Here is a 13063-nt window from a genome sequence, read left to right as displayed (position 1 = left end):
TCAACCAATGTTATCAATGATTGATCATTTGATCGGGCAACACATTTATCTAGTAGGTTATCTATCACAGTGAGTTATCTAATACTTGATCGATCAAACTTAACAGCAGTTGGTTCAAAATGAACTATCAATTATTTGACACATGTTCGATTAACCAGTGATCAAACACTTGATCGATTAACTTAACAATCATGCAGAGAAACTTAAAGCTTATTTTGTTATCATCAAAACCTTTAAATCTAACAAAGCAGATTTTAATAAAATTCCCATAAATATAATCAACATTTATCTATGTTTGTATACCTGAATTTTGAAAGTGAAAACAAACTTTCATTTACTTTCTAGACATTAATTTTTCATACATGTAACACTACTTCTAGTCTTATTTATAAGATCTAATTTATAGTCTACAAATGAGATTTTATAATTAGGACAAGAGGTGCTACACAAGCGATGATAACATATGTGGACCAGACTCCCAATTATACATTTCTTGCAACAATCACAACATGGTAAGTGGGGCACTCTATCTAGACAGCATATATAACCCAAAAAAGAAGAAAGTCGTTGTTCTACAGTTATGAAAGGACTTTGTAGATGCTGAGTAGCGTTAAGGTTGAGAAGATCATCTCGATTCTAGGACTTGACCCCCCCCGGTTGGATGAGAAAAAAATTAGAGAGAAGAAAAAAACCAGAAAGAAAACATGTGAAGAAATGAGTTTTCCCTTGCTTAAATAAGAGAGAAAATATGGGAGGAAGAAAAAATGGGGAAGAAAATAAGTTGGGTCATATGCCTCATTTTCTCTCCAAATTTTCTCTTCATATATAAAGAGATTTGGGAAGAAAAACAAAATTTTCATGAATACCGCGCATCTCTTTTCATCTTCATATTTGTTTTCTATATTATTTAAACATTATTACTTTTTATTGTGATCTTAAAAAAATAATTTTATTAAATAATTTGCTTTTAAAATATAATGATATGAAAAAATATATATAAAACAAATAAGTTGATTTTAAATTATCTGATGACGCTAATGTTAGTACAATTTTCCTATTGTAATATTTAATTTGATTTAATTTTAAATATGATAAAGATATTTTTGTCATTTAGATATTTGCTCATTTCTTTTCCTCCTTATTTTCTCTCCTCTATCCAAACAAGAGATGATAACATCTTTTCTTCAATTTTTCTTTCTCTAATTTTTCTCCTCTCATTTCTTTCCTCCTAACTTTTCTCTCTCTCCAAGCAAAGTAAACAGTTCTTCGGGGGAGGATCAATGAACTGGAGTCCACAATCCAACTAGCGTAAGAGAGAAGTGTTTCATTATCTAACGGATACATCTCCTCTTTCTGCCACTGATCCCATTTTTCAGCTAAACCATACCTTCGAGCATCCTTACCGGCCACCTCAGACTAGACCTGTTTGGTCTTCTCATAGCCGAGTGTTGTGTGCATAGCAAGGCCACTTGGAATAGTTGCTCTGCCTCCTCTTCATTATGCTCATCGCCCAAATCAGCGTCCAATAGTGTTTCCCATTTCTGGTCTTTGATCCAAATATTGAATATCTCATTGCTGTGCTGATTACTGAATGACCTTTCGGGTTCATGAAAAACCATTTAAGGAGACCAATAACTGACACGACATTTGGCAAAGGATGTTTAGTTACATAAAATCACCTCATGTAAATGTTGCCAGAAAATAGAAAACGTACCCAATCAGTTAACATGACATCATCAGCATTGACAAGTCGGGCACGATTGAAAGCCATCTGTCCAGTTAACAGTTCAAGAAGCATCACGCCATAACCAAAAACATCAGCCTTCTCAGAAGACTTTCCAGTGGCTCTGGAGATCCCAGTGCCATTGGCTTCCACACAGGCCATTGATGGTGGGGTTTTGATTCTGGGCGGTCTAAGACGTCTAATCCATCAATCATTATGTATACCATCATTATGTGTATCACTCTCATTCTTAATATGAATCACTTATAACATATTCTCGCATATTAAGAAATGTATTAAATTAACAAAATTTTTCAATTTTATTATTATTAAAAAGTTTCTCTCTCTATGTTTACAAATCATTTCTCTTCTTTCTTTTTTTTCTCCAATGAGAATTAAATAATGGTAAAATTGAAAAATAAGTATTAAGTATAGAAAGTGACTTACATTTAATAAGCTTGATTGTTTTAAAACCGTTCGGTGATTTTAAATTATGCCGAAATCACACGTTATGTTTTTGTTAATTAATTGCATTAGAATATTTGACATTGATGACAAATGGAAAAGTACAAAACGAAAAATTATGTATGACAAATATGCTCAATAACATGAATTGCCAAGTGTACTGTCAACAAGTGCTCCCAGAAGAATTGAATTTTTTCAGTTAAATAACTGTACATGGTATGTTTTATATATCTATTGGGCCATAACAATGATCTATACAAAAAAGAGAACCATTAGTAATATCTCTTGTTAACCTGGTCCTAGATATTTGAGTTAATTTGACATTTTTTCCCAACAATTCTCTGATCTTCAAATCAACATGCTTATTTCGATTATCGGTTTCAAACCATAAGCCCTATAAATATAATAAATATATTAATAATTTGAACTCGTTATGTTGATAACCTAAGCTTTCAACTTCAACAATTTATTTTCATTTCCTTTTTCCCTTGTAAATATTTTAATTCTTGGAGCATTTGTTTGCATTTTATTCTATTCAGCTCCAATTCAGACCAAATTGAGCATAACACCCATTGGATTAATTTAAAAAAATAGTCTCGTGCTGTACGTCAGGGTGTTTGGGATAGTTTACAAAAATTATTCCTCTAATCCTATTGATAAGTAACTTCTAATATATTTAACATAGATCAGTGAAATAAACCTTAAACTTTATTAACTTTTATTTAAAATTCAATAACTTTCAAAATTTATCCCTATTTAATATATATTATAACTCATATAAATAAAATCAATACAATAATAAATAAAAGGTAAAATTATACATTTATATTATAAAAAAATTCTAAATGCCCTATAAATAAGACTAAAAAAATGTCTGTTCTCTTTATCCTATAAATAGAATTGCAAAAGTATCTTGTAAATATAAAAATGATTATTTTAAGAGGTTTCAATTATCTTAATTCATCAATTTCAACAACGTATTTTCTTTGTTTTTTTTCCCTTGAAGGAAGACTTCGGAAGTCCGGATACTCACGGAATCCAATGCTCTCGTTTGCACTGTCAAGACCCGTAGTCTAGTAACCGGAGTGATTTTTTAAAGGGGAATTACAATCAAGTCTTTATAAAATATATAATTACTAAAAAATCTCAATAAAAATTTAAGCAATCTGTAATAATAAGTTTTAGAGTAAAAAAATAAAAAGTTCTGGGATCTGTTTGATAATTATTTTTCTTCTTTAAAACCTCATTATAATTTTGTGTTTTTTTTCTTAATGCTGTTATTATTTTCGAATTGATTATTTAACTTTAATTTGAATCTCATTGAGATTTTAATGCCTGTTAACAATTCTTTTATCATTTCTTTTAACAGAGCCAAGTCAATGGGTGACATAACACGTGAAGGCTCCGCGTTTCTTCTTCCCATAACTAGCTTTGTCGATTCCTTTGGCATAACAATTAACCCAAGTGATTGTTTTTTCTTTAAATGTTGTTATTATTTTCGAATCGGTCATTTAACTTTAATTATGTTTAAAAGTGACTCTTATAAATATATATCTATTAGTCAGATTTAACAATTTATGTTTATAAGTCATTTTTATATTTACAAGCTGAGTTGTATTTTTCATAAATCAATTTTTAAAATAAAAAAATTAAATTTACTTCGCTAGAAACATATATGAATATACAAGCAGCAAAAGCCTCATAAATGTTTGAAAATGTTAGTCCTAGATTTTAGACAATAAAATGATAAAATTTAAAATTATTTTTTTAAATGTTATTAATTAGAGACTAATCTTTAAACATAACGAATAATTTGAATTGAGTTAAACGTGAGAGATATCAATCGTGAAATTTTGACTCGATAATCATGACGCCAAACATGACCTAAGTTGAGTTAATCAAGTCAAAATTGGGTTAAAGCTGGGAAGTTGGTCTGGCATAATGGCCCGAGGCAAGTTAGTCTTGTCCATACATATAATCCAACGTAACACAAGTGGTGATCACTTTGTGGAAAGGACTCCCAATTAAACATTTCTTGCAACAATCAGGAAAAGATCAGTGGGGGATTTTATCTGGACAGCATATATAATCCAAAAGGAAGAAAATCATTATAGCACTAACGTTCTTGAGCATGATCACGTTCAAATGCTGGGTAGTATGAAGGATGAGAAGATCATCTGGGACCTGACAGTTCATCTGGTAGCAGATGTGAATCAGAGTCTAGCATCGACCATCCAGGGAAGGCCACTCGCCAATGGCAAGGAAGGGTTCTATTATCTAACGGATACGTCTCGTCTTACTGCCATTCGTCCCATTTTTCCTCCAAACCATCGCCAGTTTCTTCAAGCATCCTTACCACCTCAGACATCTTTGGTCTCCTCATAGCCGACTTTTGTGTGCCTAGCAAGGCCACTCGAATTAGTTGCTCCGCCTCATCTTCACCATATCCACACTCCAAATCAGAAATCCAAATCAGAATTCAATGGTGTGCTCCACCTCATCATTATTGGTTCCCCTGTCTCTTCTTTTAAAACCCCTATCACCTAAATCTAAGGCATTGTCCATTGTCAAATCATGGAAAGAGGAAGAGGATATTTGTCCATATATTTTCTGTCTACTTAAGGTATACTCCGTTTGTTCTTCAGCTCCAACCCCATTAACATTTAAAATAGCAATCTCTGTACAAGATAACCATCGGTAAAGAACAGTGCTTTCTTCAATTATTACGAAAACCTTTGGTTGTGGAGAATGGACTTTAGGCAATGCAGTAAAACGAAAAGTTCAAATATTGAGCACGGCATTCTTATGCAGATTGCTGAATAACCTTTTGGACTTAAGAAACCAGCCAGTACTAACGGACACAACATTTAGCAAAAGATGCTTGACTACATAAATGTACTTGTGATTACACAACCCCAGTTCGCGTCTTGCAAAAACCAAGCAGCCGCAGCAAATTAGGGTGGACTGCCAAGCTCATAATTTGTACTTCTGTTTGAAATTGAAGCTCTCCGACCTGAGTTCCTTCCTCTTTTAAGTTTATTCACTGCAACTAGAGACCCATCAGCTAATAGTCCTGTGTAAACCTTACCAGATCCACCTTTACCCACGATGTTTTTGTTACTAGAGTTGTCCGTTGCATCTTGCAGCTCCCGCGGAGAAAACCTTCTAAGCTGACTAAGGTGAACTTCAGGGTCCTCCTCATCTGCCAGTAAAAGGGGCAAAATGTATGTTGATATATATGATTCATAAATCATTATTATGTATACCATCTTTTCCATTATTATTCTTGAACTTACCTGGAACATCAAAGAAATAATCTTGTGTTTTCTTCTTCCGGTAATAAGCAAGTGCACTCGCAAAGACCGTAAACATTAGAGCAGCAGCAAGTAGCAACTCCTCCGCCAATAGCTTCAGACCAATTAAATACAAATATGATTTCCACTACCCGATAAAGAAAAACCATAAAATATTCGACTTTATTGCCTGCCACCTACCAAGTGGAGCCTTAGGTTTCAGCTTTAACTAAGGAACTTTTGAGCTTCTTCCCCGAACTTGCTATTCATTCTTTATCTGTGTAACTTTTAATAGACTTGACTGTTTTAAAAGCATTCCATAATTTTAAGTATTGATTCAATTTTGCCGAAATCACGCGTTATGTTTTTGTTAACGGCGTATGGAAGTCTTTGACGCTGACAAAGGAACTTTTTGAACTCCTAATTTTTTGTGTGTTCAAAGTGGGGCATGAACTCCTTCTAATTTTTTGGATATAAAGAACCGTATGTAAATTTTGTCCAAAAAAATAATTACGAGCACTCACAAACCCTATGCAATACAACCTAAAGATTCATATATATACCAAACAATCAGAAAAGAAAAAACTATTAATCTTGTACCTTTCAGCAGAAGTCCGTTCATGATAGAGCCGGGAAAATGGGCCAAACCCGTCGGGCCGGCCCTTTTAGGCCCTGAAATTATGAGGGCCGGGCTTGATATTTTTCTCTTAAAATGAAAAATAAGTCCTGGAGGGCTGGCCCTGAAGGGCCAAGGGCTTAAAAGGGCCAGCCCTAGAGGGCCGCGGGCCGGCCCTTTTATATATTTTTTTATTTTTTAAAATTTTTTATATAATATTAATGTTATTAATTTTTTACATTATTAATAATATTTCAAATATTTAGTTATTATTATCATTTTAAAAGTAAATTTAGTTTTAGATAATAATTTATCCAATTAAATTTTTAAAAAATGGGTTAATTTGGACTTTAATAATGATTTGATTTATATTATATGCGTTGATATTTTTAAACTATATATATATTAGAATATTTTTATACTTATATAACTTGTGATTCTATAATTTGAATTAGAAATTCATGAGTTTCAACAGCAATGTTTCTCACATTAAAGTAAAATAATACTTAGATTGCAAAATTTAAAAATAAAATTCTTATAAAGAAGAAAAACTTGATATTTTTGTTACGAAAGAAAAGTATACTTATGAAGTAAAGTAATTAATTATAGTGATGATGAAGTTTTAAAAGATTAATGATAGTGTTTATTTATTGCACAATTGCATTATAGATAAAACTTTTAGATGTTGTTATCTTATTAATGAATGTTTTAGATGTTGATGAATATTTATATATGATGATATTTTATATTTGTGACTTAATTTTATTCATATTTATGTCTTTTATTAATAATTTTATTGGTTTATTTTTATATTTTTATAAAAAATATGATAATATAAAAAAATATTTTTTCTTAAACGGGCCAAAAGCCCGCGGGCCGGCCCGGACCCTGTAGCTTAAGGGCCAGGCCTAGCAAATTGGAATATTTTTAAAATTCCAGCCCTGGAGGGCCGACCCTTTTAAGCCTGTCAGCCCTGGAGGGCTGGGCCGGCCCTGATTCCCAGCTCTAGTTCATGATTTCGACAAGCAGCTCCACATTCTTTAGTTTTATTTAGTGCCTAACAATGCTCTAGATAAGATTGCGTCGGTTAAGAACATGCTTGTGCACAACCAAGGGGGGGGGGCAGGTATCTTGTCAAGCGTGTGTGCGCAATGTATTAACCAAGCAAATCATGTTTCACAGATAAATTTTTAGCAAAAATAGTATGACGAAACAAAAAATTAGATATGACAAATATGCTCAATAACATGAAGTTCCTATTCTTAGATCAAATCAATAACATGAATTTTCAATTGTCAACAAGTGCTCCCAGGAGAATTGAATTTCTTTATCTAAATTATTGTCTATGGGTATGTTTTATTTATTAGGCCATAACGATGATCTAGCTACACACACCAAAGAACCAATACTAATATCTCTTGTTCAATCGTCCTAGATATTTCGGGTTAATTAACCTCTTTCCCAATCATTCTCTTATTGATTATTTGAAATTATTAATTATGTTGATAAACCTAAGCTTTCAACTTCAACAATTTCTTTTAATTTCCTCTTTTCCCTTGTAAATATTTGAATTAATACCAAATTGGGCTTAAGTACCTGTTTGGATTAGCTTCTAAAAGATACTGTTGTGCTGTACGTGTGGGTGTTTGGGGTAGCTTATAAAAATTATCTCTTAAATCATAATTCAGTAACCCATGTGGTTTCTTTTTTTAATGTTGTTATTGTTAATAATTCTTCTATCGTTTATTTTAACAGAGTCAAGTCAATGGCTGACATCGACACAAGTGAAGGCTCCGCGTTTCTTCTTCAAACAAGTCGCTTTGTCGATCCCTCTGATTCATACATAGGAAACTTAATTGTAAATTAAAAATCCTCTATTTTTTTCAAAAGTGAAACTTTATACACTTATAATTAGTTTAGCTTTAATGTTTTTGAGTCAAAATTAATAATTTATGTTTATTAATCAAATTTTATATTTACAAGTTGATGAGTTGCATCATTTACAAATCAATTTTTATTTCAGAAATATTCATGAATACACAAGTAGCAGAAGCCATGCAAATCTAAGCTCTTCTCAGATTTTTATTATCATCAATATTCCCGTCTCTCTGTCACCTATCACTTTTTTTTTGGCTTTGATTTACTTATGAAATTTTTTGGTCGTATTTTATGCATCGTACACATATTTCAATAATATATTTAAAGATCACAAGCATTTCTGTGCATAAACATATTTAGAAGGCACATAGCGTAAAATCATTAAACCATAACTTTTCCTCATTCCTATATATGTATGAATTAAATAAAATTCTTGAGAAGACCGGTATTGCCAAGAGTCCAATACACGTGCTTGATAATTCTTCTTATGTTGACTCTCTTCTATTTCCTTCATTGTCACGCGAATATAATAATGTTTCTCACCAAATTTGTCATCTGACGTGGATATGATGAATATCTAGCTATTTGTTTGTCTTACTTGAGGATATGTTCCGTTTTGCTAATAATTTGAATCTATCAGCCATAATAACAAATTTGTGTGTTCGCTTCTCCTCCATTTTGCTCACTTTACACATAATAAAAAAAAAACGAAGTTGTGTTTTGTCAATAACTGTTAAAAAGAGTCCAACAAGTGGGCAAAATATAAGTGAATAGTATTACCTCCAAACCTAATTACAAAAACTAGACAAGGGATTTGTTTTGGTCCCAAATACAATATTTTAATTCACTTTGTCTCCCAATTTATGATTTTTTCCAAAATATCCCTAGATTGTACATAATAAGGAAGTTTCTGTTAAAGAATAGTTACAATACATATAATTAGAAAAAAATATATTACAAGAAAAACAACATATATTTATTACAAACAACTAGATTAAGTATTTTTTTAATATTCATAAGCTCTTAACAATATATAAACCAGTTGAAGGTAATATTAGCTGTCATTATTGCAAAGGAGATCCAAATTGTCATTCCCCATATGTGGAGAGATTGGCTTATAGCTTCGAGGCCTAGAGCATGACGTTGAAGGGGACTTTAAGAAGTGAGTTGGGTTTAACACCGCTTATTATGGGGACAAGAAAACATGTTATAAGTAATGGGCCCAATGTAACTCGGCCCAATATAGTATCACTTCTAATGCTTTCTATGACCTTTTTTTTTTTTTTTTGCTAAAACATAGCTATTCTCTTATTGGAGGTAATTTTATTCGAGACACTATCAGAAACTAAATGTGGACATCTCTCTTGATGGGAATTTAAACTTTGATTCACCACATTATGAGAAAGTCCATTACACTAGACCTAATCCTTATTGGTCATTCTCCTCTTTTTTCTTCCTACAAGAAAAGACACCAATTTAATTATTGACATAAAATAGTTTGTGTGGTTGTTACACATTTTATATTGTACATGGATAGTAGCTAGTTGTTGACTGGAATGAAGTCAATGTTACCAATTAATGAAAAAGGCTTTTCGTTTCTGCTTTCCACGTCGATGCCAAATTCTTTTTGTTGTTTATTCATGTTTTTCTTTTCTTTTTCTTATATTTTTTGGGCCTATGAGCGCAATAAGATTTACAATATCTAAGCTTGTTTGGCATTATATTATGTGACGAGGAACTAGCTTTTCTAATGTGAAAAACTATTTTGACGCAACAGGTAATGCTTGAGATGTTTTACGACAAAATGACTTCAGCTGCCAAAAGCCAAATTGAAACTAAAATAACTTTTTGGCTTTTAGTTTTTCCGTAAATTTAAATTTTCTAATAAGTTTATGTCAAACTGACCTATTTAATAAAATCATATCCAAATATAGGTGATATTACACTAATTAAATTTTATTCTAGATTTATTTTGCAAAAGTCAGTTAAAACAAAAGTCACTTTTGTCAACATTAATCCAAACAAACCGATAATTTGAACAATTTAAACTTAAAGTTTTCAATTTACAATTTACAATTTTTAAATTATAAATTTTCTTTTTTTCGCATGCCAATACTTAAAAGGTTATATTTATTTTGTAATTTGTATTTTTTAAAATAATAGAAATAAATTAACATTAAATCTAAACCATCATGTTTTAACTTGAACGGTGGAGTTTTGGGCAATAGGCGCCGTAGCGCAATGCATGGGGCAACTTTTTTTCTTTTTCTTTCTTGTTTGTTAAAGTATAGGTATCTTCTTATTAAAGGTAATTATATTTGAAGCACTATCGGGCACTAAATGTAAGTACCTCTCCCAGTGGGAATTCGAATATTAATTCGCCACGTTGTGAGAGACTAGATTATTTCCGCCAAACCCAATCCTATTGATGAAGCAACTTTTTTTCGTATAAAAAGCTTTCACATTCTCTCTATTAAATCCACAAAGTTTGAGTTGTTTATAAAATTCTTTCTTTTTCATTTTCTTTGTCCCATTAATTTAACCCTCCTCATAAGGAAGGAACCCAAACACACGGACCCCAATTTTTGCATTTTTGAAACATAGAACCTCCATCCTCCCACATGAGAGAAGTTATGGAGAACCATTGAATTAAGAGATTATTGGCAATGAGTTTCTTTCTTATTTCTTATTTTCATTCAATTTAAATATAATCTTGTATTTTGTTGGAAACTTTAATTGTAAGTTTGGTTTCTCATTTTGATTTATCACTTTTATGTTAAAAGAATAACGATTAAAAATAGACAATGTTTTGACGTTTTTCATTAAATATCTTATTCTGTGCTCCTATATGTTCTTGTTTTAATCGATCACCATATATATATATATATATATATATATTTATCAGATGACCGTTGACGAGTATATATTTTGTTCAAAAGTGGTCATTGAATAAAATTAAGAGTAAAATACTCTAACTTCCCTTGCATTTTGTCTTAATTACACATACCTCCTCTCTATTTTGAAAACATACACTTAAATCCAAACTGTTAACTCTATTAAAAATATTTTTAAAAATATTTTTTAATTCAAATTTATATTGAAATATTTTCTATTTGCTAAATTACTCTTCATAATACTAAAATCCCAAAATCTTGGTTAAAACTATATCAAAAAATTTAAGATTTTCTCCTTTACCTTAATTTTATTTTTTTATTTTTGAAAATTGTTGTTTGTTTAATGTTTTTTATCATATTGGGCCAAAAAATTAAGTAATTTAGTTAATTCAAACATAAATTTAAATGATTTATATAAGTTTCTAAACTCGCATAATTTATATTATGTGATAAGAAAATAAGCATTCAAAATATTTTCTAGCCATTTAAAAAAATCTTAAGTTTCAATATTTTATGAGGAAATAAAATTATATAATTCTATAATATAATTGAAATTAAAATTTTTTATAACATATTAAAAACTTTGAAAATACATGTATTATAATTATTTTTTGTTGTACCAAAAATTGTTTTTATTTAAATGTTTAAATAACATTTATGTTAAAGAGGGATATTTTGGTCAAAATAAAAATTTAAAAGTCAAACTTAACAGTCAACTAACGTTTGGATTGATGGAAATTGAATATTAAAAGTATAAGAGAGGTTTGTGTAACATACATTTTAATTTGAAGGAAAGTTTATATACGTTTTCAAAATAGAAGGGAGGTTTCTGTAATTTAAGTATAATAGAGGGGTAGTCAATATATTTTACTCTAAAATTAAAGGAAATGTATACCTACCAATTTGAAGTGAGCTTTGAGAAGAAAAAAATTTCAAACTGGCCCCTCAAGCCATATTTTTAATTCTTGAAATGTAATCGACAGCAATAATCTAGATAATAGATCTCTTTCGACCAAAAATGACAAAATAGGAATGGAAAAGTTTAGCCGCCCACTTTCTCGTGTTTCATCTTTTTAATTAAAAATCCTTGATGAAGATACTTTCTAAGTCTGAAATAAAATAAAATATTTGAAAGTTATCATAAAAATCTAATTTAATCACCTGCTATTTGATTTTTTTTCTTTTAGTCTATGGAATTTAACCTTATTTTGGTTTTCCTCTATGAACTTTGAAACCAGCAGTTTTAGTCATTGAAATTTGGCCTCATTTTATTTTTCGTCTCTAAAATTTAAAACCGGTGGTTTTATTCCTTAAAATTTGATTTCAATCTTTGTCTCAGAGACTAAAACACAATTTCAAAGACTAAAAATCTTTAGACAGACAAATGTGAAGTCAAATTTTAGAAATCAAAATTACTGATTTTAAATTTTACGAATTAAAACTAAAATGATGTCAAATTTCAAGAAGCAAAACTAAAATAAGATTAAATTTTAAGAGCCAAAATAATATTAACAAGGGTATAATGAAAGTTTTCAATTTCTTTTCTCCCGAATCATCCTAAAATTTTTGTAACCACCATGCATGGTCAGCACGCATTAGCCATAAGGCGCATTATTACACTTCCCCTCCTTTTTTTTAAACCATGGTTTCAGAAGCACTTTTCCGCAAAACGAGGTAATCTCCTCCACATATTTACTTCGTAATCCGTAAAAGCACTTCTGAAACCATGGTTTGGTTTCTATCCAAACACCCCCTTTATCACACATTGGCCCACACACAATAATTGTGAAAGGTAATTGAGTGTGATTACTCTCGAATTTCTAATGCAATGATTTGTTTTCTTTTTGAATGAGCCAAAGAAATCAGTGAGGAGATTCCAACTGGAAAGAGGTGCAATAATGCGATGGCTTTGTCTTTTTATTCTTGGAAGCTACCAAGAAAATTTGGTACCTTTCGTTTATAATTGAGACGGACGGTGCATGCATGATTAATAGTGTTTAATATAACTAATCAGAACAATATTAAAAAATATTCTAATTTTATGATAATTTAATACTTAAACTAGGATTTAGCTAGAGTATTTTTTAATTTCCTGATACGTATAAATTAATTGAAAGCAGCTTATATTTACGATATAGCGGACAATAATAATTTTTTATAAAATGTCTTTGATGTATATTCTTTCTCAAATTAA

At 30.6% G+C, this 13063-nt stretch overlaps 1 pseudogene; it reads right to left on the bottom strand.

Annotated features, from left to right (window-relative positions):
- Window positions 1-1152: 1152 nt before the first annotated feature.
- LOC114734781 (BRASSINOSTEROID INSENSITIVE 1-associated receptor kinase 1-like) lies at window positions 1153-7566 on the bottom strand (annotated as a pseudogene).
- Between the last annotated feature and the right edge of the window lie 5497 nt (window positions 7567-13063).

Source organism: Neltuma alba, unplaced genomic scaffold (genome assembly GCF_004799145.2).
Source record: "Neltuma alba isolate B1F8T4 unplaced genomic scaffold, ASM479914v2 tig00013144_pilon, whole genome shotgun sequence".
Classification (NCBI taxonomy): domain Eukaryota; kingdom Viridiplantae; phylum Streptophyta; class Magnoliopsida; order Fabales; family Fabaceae; genus Neltuma; species Neltuma alba.
The sequence above is the reverse complement of the archived record's forward strand: the minus strand, read 5'-3'. Positions and strand labels throughout refer to the sequence as shown.